General features: G+C 38.7%; 1 pseudogene; it reads right to left on the reverse strand.

Annotated features, from left to right (window-relative positions):
- LOC102825728 overlaps positions 1 to 9239 on the reverse strand; it is a 148495-nt pseudogene that overhangs the window by 91173 nt on the left and 48083 nt on the right.

A 9239-nucleotide genomic window follows, 5' to 3' on the forward strand; every position in this document is an offset into this window, starting at 1 on the left:
TTTGATTGATCACTTTGCTGGATACAGGATTTGTGGTTGTCATTTTTTGTTTTTCAGGGTTTTATATATATATATCCCTATTGCCTTCTTGCTTGCATGGTTTCTGCTGAGAGATTTGAGCTTAATCTGACTTTATTGCCTTTGTATTTGACATTTCTGTTTTCCCTGGCTGCTTTCAGAAGTGTCTCTTTATCTTTGAATTTGGAGAGCTTGATTATGATATGTCTTGGTAATTTTCTTTTGGGGTGTATCCTACCTAGGCTTCGTTGATCTTCTTGAATGTTTATATTTTCACTTTTCAGTATGTTAGAGAAATTTTTTTCAAGCAGTTCTTCAACTATTTCCTCTGTGGATTGTGTGATTCTTCTTGTTCTGGATTGCCAGTAATTCTTAAATTATTCCTCTTCATGTTGTCCAACATTAATTTTAGACCTTCTTCAGAATTTTTTGTGTTTGTTCTTCTATCTTAGTGGTATTTAGAGATCTGTCTTCCAGCTCACTGATTCTGCCTTCAATCTCATCTGTTCTACTTCTCTGCCTTTTCAGAGTGTTGTCTATTTCTGATATTTTGTTATTGATTATTTGTACCTTTTTCTGTAGGTTTTTAATTGTTTTCAATGTTGTATTTATCTTATTTGATTGTTCCTGTAGCATTTTCCCGACTTCTTCCTTATTTTTCTCAACTCCATTGTAAAATGTTTTGAAACATTTTATGATCATTTTTCTGAATTCCTTCTCAGGCATTTCCAAGGCCTGCCCTCCTTCTAGAATGAAATCCAGGTCTACTTCTAGGTCATTTGTCTCAGACATTTTTTCTTGTTTCTTGACATGTGCTGATATGGTCATCTGCTTTTGCTTCTTGAACATGTTTAGTGTTTATCTGTGGCCTCATACTTAATTGAGTATGTGTTTTGATATTTTTTTATGCTTTCTGATTGCTTCCAGGAAGATGTGATCAGGATGTGGTCTTCCCTTTTCACTCTTCTTATTGTTTAACTCAGAGTAACTTTCACAGTTGTTGTCTGTTTCCCTGGTATATGGCAGTTGATATTGTTTCTTGCCTGTGTTTTTGTGTTTTATAGAGTGTGATTGTAGCTTGCATGTTTAGCAGTAGTTGCTGACTGTTCTTGTGTAATATAGGGAGACAAAGAGTCCTTCAAAGGCAGAAGGGGGGTGCATATAACAGCAAAACAACACCAGCATAAAAAAAAATGAGAGAAAGAAGAAAAAACGACTAAAAAACTTCAACAACAAAAGCAAGACTGATACTGCAGTCTCTAATCACAGAAAAGGGAGATGAAGGAGAGAAGAAAAAGTAGGGGAAAAAAAAAATGTTGTAGCCTAATATGAGTACGACCTTAATGTCCTCTCTTCAGCTTGTTGCCTTCAAAGTTGCCTGAAAGATTCCATGATGTCAGTGTTTGTTGTTATGGTACACCTCAGTCTCCAATCTAACCTTCAGCCTGTTTTGCTTTTAAACCCTCTTTCCCTCCCTACAGCCCTCTCCTTCTCTTTCCTGTGTTAAAAAAAAAAAAACCAGAACAAAAAACAAACAAGAAAAGTTCAGGGCCTGCTCTTGGGCTGAGTGTCTGTCGGCCGTTGGGTTTTAAGTGGAAAGTGTCTCTTTAAATTTTGAGGAGATCTGTGCACATGCATAGTAGAACCCTCTGAGGGTTGGGCTGGGGTATCCACTAGCTCAGGCACGCCTATAGTCACCAGAATGGAGGTACGTAGACAGCAAGGGACCAATGAACAGATACCAAAAAAAAAGAATGCCTATAACTCTATCTCTGAAGCTCTGTCATGCGTCCATGGCTGCTCTGATCCTTCCCCTGCTTGGCCCCACACAAGATGGCGGATCCTGGAGCAGCTGAGCATCCCGAACCAGAAAGCAATGGATTTCTTGCTTCTGTCACAAAATCCCCCAGCTTTGAGTCTTCCAACCTTCCAAATATTCCTTTATATGTATTTCAGAGTTCTGGGACCATCCCCTGAGTCTGCTTGGTCCTGTATTCTGTGTTGTTGCCGGTGGACTTGCTCACTGCACTTCCACCTGATCTGCCATCTTGTTTGTTTGGCCCCAAGTTATTTTCAATTGTCTCATCTGCACGTGAATGCTAGACAGTGAATAAGGAACTCCATAGAATGACTCATGCCTTCAGATTATAGTGTTTCAAAACATATTGAATATATTGAGGTCAGACGGAAGAAGAAACAAATATATCCTGAAAGAGGTTAACCAGAATGATCCTTAGAAGCAAGGATAGTAAGTAGGGATCAAGTTATAAGGAGGGATCATTCCTGGGAAAACGACACCATGGTAAGGGAAAGGGCCATGGGTAGTAGGAAGACCAGAAGGAAATGCACTGATACAGAGGCTGAAAGAATAGAATCAAAAGAACAATGGTTTTGAAACAGGTACAGAACTCAGGGAGTATTTCATTCTATTGTACATAATGTCAAAGTAAGCCAGAACTGACTCTCCAACATCTAACAACCAAAACAAAAATCTGCTATTTTTTGTTGTTGTTAAGTGCTGTCAACTCAGTTCTGACTCTTAGTGACCCTGTATAGGACTACCGAGAAAAGGCTGGTAAGTTTGAACCACTGAAATTGCTGTTCAAACTGATTTTATGGTCAAGTGCTTATCTTACAGTGTCACACCAGTAGTTGTCACACCAGAAAAATTTGTATATATTTGTTAATTGCTGTTGAATCTTTCCAACTCCTAGCAACCCTATATAGAGTTTCCAAAGACTAACTGGTGAATTTGAACTACAAACCTTGTGGTTCAAACTGACCTTTAGTCCAGTGCTTTATCATATGCCACCACATCAAGTGTGTGTTTGTGTGTGTGTATGTGTGTATCTGTGTACGTCATTGTTAGTGTTGCTAATTGGTTCTGACTCAAACAACTCTTTAACAATAAAACAAAATGCTGTCAGGTCCTGCTCTATCCTCACAATCATTGTTACACTTGAGCCCATTGCTGCTGCACTATGCCAATCCATCTCACTGGGTGTCTTTTTCTTCGTTGCTGACTCTCCATTTTACCAAGACTGGTCCTTCTTTATAATTCTGTCTGACGTATAAAAGATAAATTCTGGTCATCCTGGCTTCTAAAAAACCTTCTTTCTGGACTTTTTCTAACACATATTTGTTTGTTCTTCTGGCAGTCCATGGCACTCAGTTTGAGGAATTAGCTGTGCCAGACTCAAATCATGGTATTTTCAATCACCTCATATGCATGAAGGAGCTCTGGTAGCGTAGTGGTTACGAATCGGGCTGCGAACCTTAAGGTCAGCGGTTCGAAACTACCAGCCGCTCCGAGGGAGAAAGATGAGGCTTTCTACTCCCGTAAAGATTTACACCCTCGGAAACCCTGTACAGGGTCGCTATGGGTCGGACCCGACTCGATGGCACTTAACAACAACAACAACAACAACATATGCATGTGGAAGTAGGAAAATGAATAAGGAAGATTGTAGAATAATTGACACACTCGAATTATGGTGTTGGAGAAGAATGCTAAAAGTGCATTTATCTTCCTAGCATCTATGAATATATGACTCTATATACCATCTATCTTTATCAATGTTGATATAGAGTATGTGACAATATTGGTTATTGGTTTACATTTAAATTAAATGAAAACAAACTTTATCTTAGATACTCTGTTGAGGGAAAAATTTGTATTTATATTACAGGCACATTCATATTATTTAAAAGAAAGTTGAGGGAAAGAGAGACAACGATAGACAGCAAATTATTCATAATGTTAATCATTATGATATCACTTCATGTGTATATTGCCTCAACCCCTGTTCCTTTGATTTGATGTTTGGTCACAGACTAAAATTCTAAGATTTCCACATTGGGGTACATGTTGTATTACTGCTTAAATATAGCAGAATTGCAGGTTAACTGCTTAAATCAGTAAGAATATATCTCAAACTTTAATTAAGGTGATGGTAGCTGAACAACGACCCATGATACCAACCCATAGTAACACAGAACAACAAACAAACAACACACAACAAAGCAAAACACTGCTTATCTGTGCCGATATCACAATATTTGCTATGTTTAAGTGCATGTTTGCTGCTAGTTATTGTGCCAATCCATCTCATTGGGGTTTTCCTCTTTTTCAATGACCCTCCACTTTGCAAACTATGATGTTTCTCTCCAGAGACAGGTGTCTCCTGCTGATTTGTCTGACATTTGAGAGATGAAGTCTGGTCATCCTGACTTCTAAGGAGCGTTCAGGCTGTACTTCCTCCAACACTGATTCATTGCGTTTACTGGCAGCCCTTGATATTTTCTATATTTTCTTCCAACACCATAACACAAATGCTTCAATTATTCTATGGTCTTCCTAAATTAACTGGATAATTTTCACATCCATATGAGGCTGTTAAAAATGTCATGACTTCAGTCAGGCACACCTTAGTCCTCATACCAACACTTTGATCTTGAACACTTTAAATAAGACTTGTACAGTAGATTTGTCTAATGCAATACATCACTTGATCTTTTTTTATGTTTATACATATCTATAGCTATCTATCTATCTATCTATCTAAAGAGAAATTTGTTATCAAGGAAATGGCATATAATTGGAGAGTCCCAGGTCCCCAGCAGAAGAGAAAAAGTCCCTCCCACATGTCCAGTATAATGGGACAGGTCACACCCCCAAGGAAGCACTCCTTCAATTAATTAGGTTCTCATAGCCATTCATCATGAATTTACCATACCTGTATTTGGTTTAATTACCATGGGAATGAACACATTCTTATTGCTAAACTTCTGGAAATTCACACCTAATCAAGTTGACAAAAAAAAAAAAAAGTGATCATTACAATCCACCCTTGTCAACTTGAAACCTATAAACAATATTAAAAATTGCTAAATAAAGTCATTAAGAAGACAAGAAAGAAGGAAAAGGTCAAAATGATGTCGGAAGAGACACTGAAACTTGCTCTCCAGCATAGAGATGCTAAGGCAAATGGAATAAATGAGGAGGTCCAAGAGCTGAAAGAAAATTTCAAAGCTCACCTTGAGAAGATAAAGCCAAATATTACAACAAAATGTGCAAAGATGTGGAATCAGAAAACCAAAAAGGAAGAACACACTCAGCATTTCTCAAGTTAGGGGAACTAAATAAAAATTCAAGCCTGGATTTCATTATTGAAAGATTCTCTGGGAAAATTATTGAATGATGCAAAAGAATCAAGAGAAGATGAAAGGGATATACCAAGTCACTGTATCAAAAGGAAATGTTTAATGTTTAACCATTTCAAGAGGTCCCATATATGATCAAGAGCCAATGATACTGAAAGAGAAAGTTCAAGGTGCACTGAAGGAATTGGCAAAGAACAAGGCACCAGGAATTGATGAAATAAAAATAGAAAGCTTTCAAGAAAGTGAGGTGGCACAGGAGGAACTCACTCATCTCTGTCAAGAAATCTGGAAGACAACTATCTGGCTGACTGATTGGAAGAGATCCATATTTGTGCCCATTCCAAAGAGAGTTGACCCAAGGGAATGCAGAATTCATCAGACAATCTCTTTGATATCCCATGCAAGTAAAGTTTTACTAAAGGTAATACAGAAATGGCTGTAAGCATACATTGACATATAACTTCCAGAGGTTCAAGCCAAATTCAGAAGAGGCCATGGAATGAGGGATATCATTGCTGATGTCTGATGGATCTTGGCTGAAAGCAGAGAATATCAGCAAGATGTTTACCTGTGCTTTATTGACTATGCAAAGGCTTTCAATTGTGTGGATAGTGACAAGCTATGGCTAACATTGCAAAGTATGAGTATTCTGCAACACTTAATTGTGCTCATGAGGAATCTGTACCTGGACCAAGAAGCAGTTGTTCGAACAGAACATGGGAACACTGAATGTTTTAAAATTAAGAAAGGTGTGAGATAAAGTTGTATTCTTTCACCACACTTATTCAACCTGTATGCTGAGCAAATAATCTGAGAAGCTCAGTTATATGAAGAAAAACATGGCATCAGGATTAGAGGAAGACTCTAATAACCTGCGATATACAGATGATACAGCCTTGCTTGCTGAAAGTGAAAAAGAATTAAAATATTTACTGATGAAGATCAAAGAGCACAGCCTTTGGTAAGGATTACATCTCAATGTCAAGAAAACAAAAATCTTCACCACTGGACCCATAGACAACATTCTTAACAATGGAGAAAAGATTGAAGTTGTCAAGGACTTCATTCTTGGATTAATTATCAACACTCATGGAAGCAGCAGTCAATAAATCAGAAGACGTCTTGCATTAGTCACATCTGCTGCACAAGACAGGCTGAGGACTAAGGTGAGCCTGACCTAAGCCATGGTATTTTCAATAATGTCATATGCATGTGAAAACTGGACACTGAATAAAGAAGATCCTAGAAGAATTGATGCTTTTGAGTTATGGTGCTGGAGGAGAATATTTAAAGTGTCATGGGCTGCCAAAAGAAACAATAGATTGGTTTTGGAAGAAGTGCAGCCAAAGTGCTCCTTGTAGGCCAAAATGGGCAAATTTTGTCTCTCATACTTTGAACATATTGCCATGAGGGACTAGTCGCTGGAGAAGGACATCATGTTTGGTAAGGTGGAGTGTCAGAGAAAAAGAGGCAGACCCCCAATGAGATGGATTGGCCAAGTTGCAACATCAATAGACTCAAGCATGGCCATGGTAGTGAGGTTTCCCAGGATCGGGCAGTGTTTTGTTCTGCTGTGCATAAGGTCGCTATGAGTTGGTGCTTACTCTATGGCACCTGACAACAACAACAAGTAATAAAGAAAATTGTAAAGTCATACTTGTGCCTAACACGATATAATTAAAACTTGTACAATCAGAAATGCATTGGCCCCATTTAAATCTTATATTTCACAAATGAACAAAGCAAAAATATTTTATGCATACATACAAAACAAAACTAACAATTCATATATATTCGTTTAACTGTCAAAAGGACACATTTGGCAAGCCAGTCTCCTGCCTGTAGGCCGACATCCTTACACAGTCCATGGGCCTAGAGTCCATAGCTGCTCTCTCTTTCTATGACACCACCTCAACTGCCATCTTTTTGAGACAGGGATCACAAACTCCACTCATGTTCTTCCATAACGATGGCCCTGGTATCATCTGTTCCTGAAATGAAAATAACTACTTCTCCATTTTTAGTTACACATCTTTCATAATTACAGTTTTGATAATCACAACTAATCCTACTAACAATTGTTGTTGTTGTTGTTAAGTACTGTGGCATCGGTTCCAACTCATAGTGAACCTACACAGGTTTTCCGGGCTGTAAATCTTTATGGGAGCAGAAAGCCTTATCTTTCTCCTGTGGAATGGTTGGTAGTTTCAAATTGCCAATCTTTAGGTTACTAACAATTACTCATAACTAAAATCATAAAAACCTATCAGCATCTTTCCCCACTCCCTATCACCAGACCCATCTGGAAAAGAGGAAAACTTGTTAGTGGGGATTCTCCCTTGTCCCCTTAGCCTAAAACTAAGCATATCCAAGAAAGCCAATCAATTTATACCTTTATAGCTCCTCAATTTTAATGGCCTATGTTCAAATTGCCTGTTCCTATAAACCTAGTCCACTAAGGAGACAAGCATGTTTCTTGATTCAATGGACTTTCCATTGTGATTAGAATTTTTAGCAACTGCATTTAAAAACAAAACTCCAATGTACTAAATTTTAGCAATTGACACTTTCTGAAAGTATTTGACATCTGTTTCTTCATCCAGTTATGCTTTAGTCAGCTCAACTGTAGTCATCCAAGGTAGGTCAAATGGGTTGTTGTTATTGTTATGTGCTGTGGCATCAGTTCCAATTTATAGCGACACTGTGCAGGGTTACTGAGGCTGTAAATCTTTAGGGGAGCAGAAAGCCTCATCTTTCTCCCACATAACAGCTGGTAGTTTCGAACTGCTGACCCTGAGGTTTGCAGGCCAATTCATAACCACTACTCTACCAGAGCTGGGTACGAGCTGCAAATTGGGAGTTCACACATACCTCCCAGTACTGTCCACCAGTTGGCCCCTTTCACTTTTAGCCCTAGTGCCTGTGGATTAGGTCAGTGCCTGTGGGTTCAGGAGTTCATACAACTCCCAAAACTTTAGACCAGACAGCCTTCCCTCACCGCTTATCTCAAGGTGAACAGATGCCAACCAAACAAGTCCAAACTCAGCCTGTGTCTTCATTTCTGCATTTCCCCAAATTTCACTTACAAGAAGGTCCAGGTGGTTACCAGCAAGCATACTGCTTGCCCATTGCCTGTAACTTTCAGTTCTAGAAGATGGTCTCTGATTGTGCTGACTTTCCTTGCCTTGATGTCTCCAAACTCAAACTGCCAAACTGTTTTTATTTCTGCATGACTCTCCTGTACTCCCAATGGTTCTGGGTTGGTCTGCATGTCTTTTCAAAAGCAAATGTTCCAACTCTGAAGGTTCTGGGTAGGGCTCAGGATTTTACCCAAGGGCCTGTACTCTACAAAGGCTTAAAACAAGAAGCCTATTTTTTTCTGGGCAATTTCTCACTCCCTTTAGCAAATCCAATGAAGTAGAAGCTGAAGGTGGGCTTACAAGCTCTTTGTAATCATGATTCCCAATAATTTCTATCAAACATGCATGTCTATTTTACAATAATAGGCAGGTGAAACCAACATCCATAAGGCAATCTAACACACAAATCTTTTAAAACACTCAATTTCAATCTCTTCTCCCTTTGACTAACCTCATTCATATGCATATGATCTTGGGCCTCCAGGAGGGTAGAGTGGATTCCAGTAGGTACTAACCCTTTATCAGTTAGCTTTTCTACCAGCCTTATATCTGCTCCAGTCAATTCCAGAAGTTGCTCTCCCTTCCCCTTTATTCTTTCTCTTATAAAAGCTCATATAATTTCTTAGGTCTGGACCCATTTCAATGAAATTTGCTGATAGGCCAACTGCTTAAACCAAATGGGTATCACATCTGACTTTCTCTGATTCTCCAAGAGGGAAAAAGGATCACACTCAAAATCATCCAAGGACAATTTCTGTTCAGTGGATGTCAGGCATGTCTCCACCCTATAACAGTGCCTTTAAAATTAGTCAAACTTGAGAACTAATTTAGAAAACTCATCCTTGTGATTTTGTTTGTCTAGAACTCCACTTTCTCAGTACAGCATGTCTTACACCAAGTTTTCTATAAAAAAAAAAA

The sequence above is a fragment of the Chrysochloris asiatica genome, unplaced genomic scaffold (genome assembly GCF_000296735.1).
Source record: "Chrysochloris asiatica unplaced genomic scaffold, ChrAsi1.0 scaffold00456, whole genome shotgun sequence".
Lineage (NCBI taxonomy): Eukaryota > Metazoa > Chordata > Mammalia > Afrosoricida > Chrysochloridae > Chrysochloris > Chrysochloris asiatica.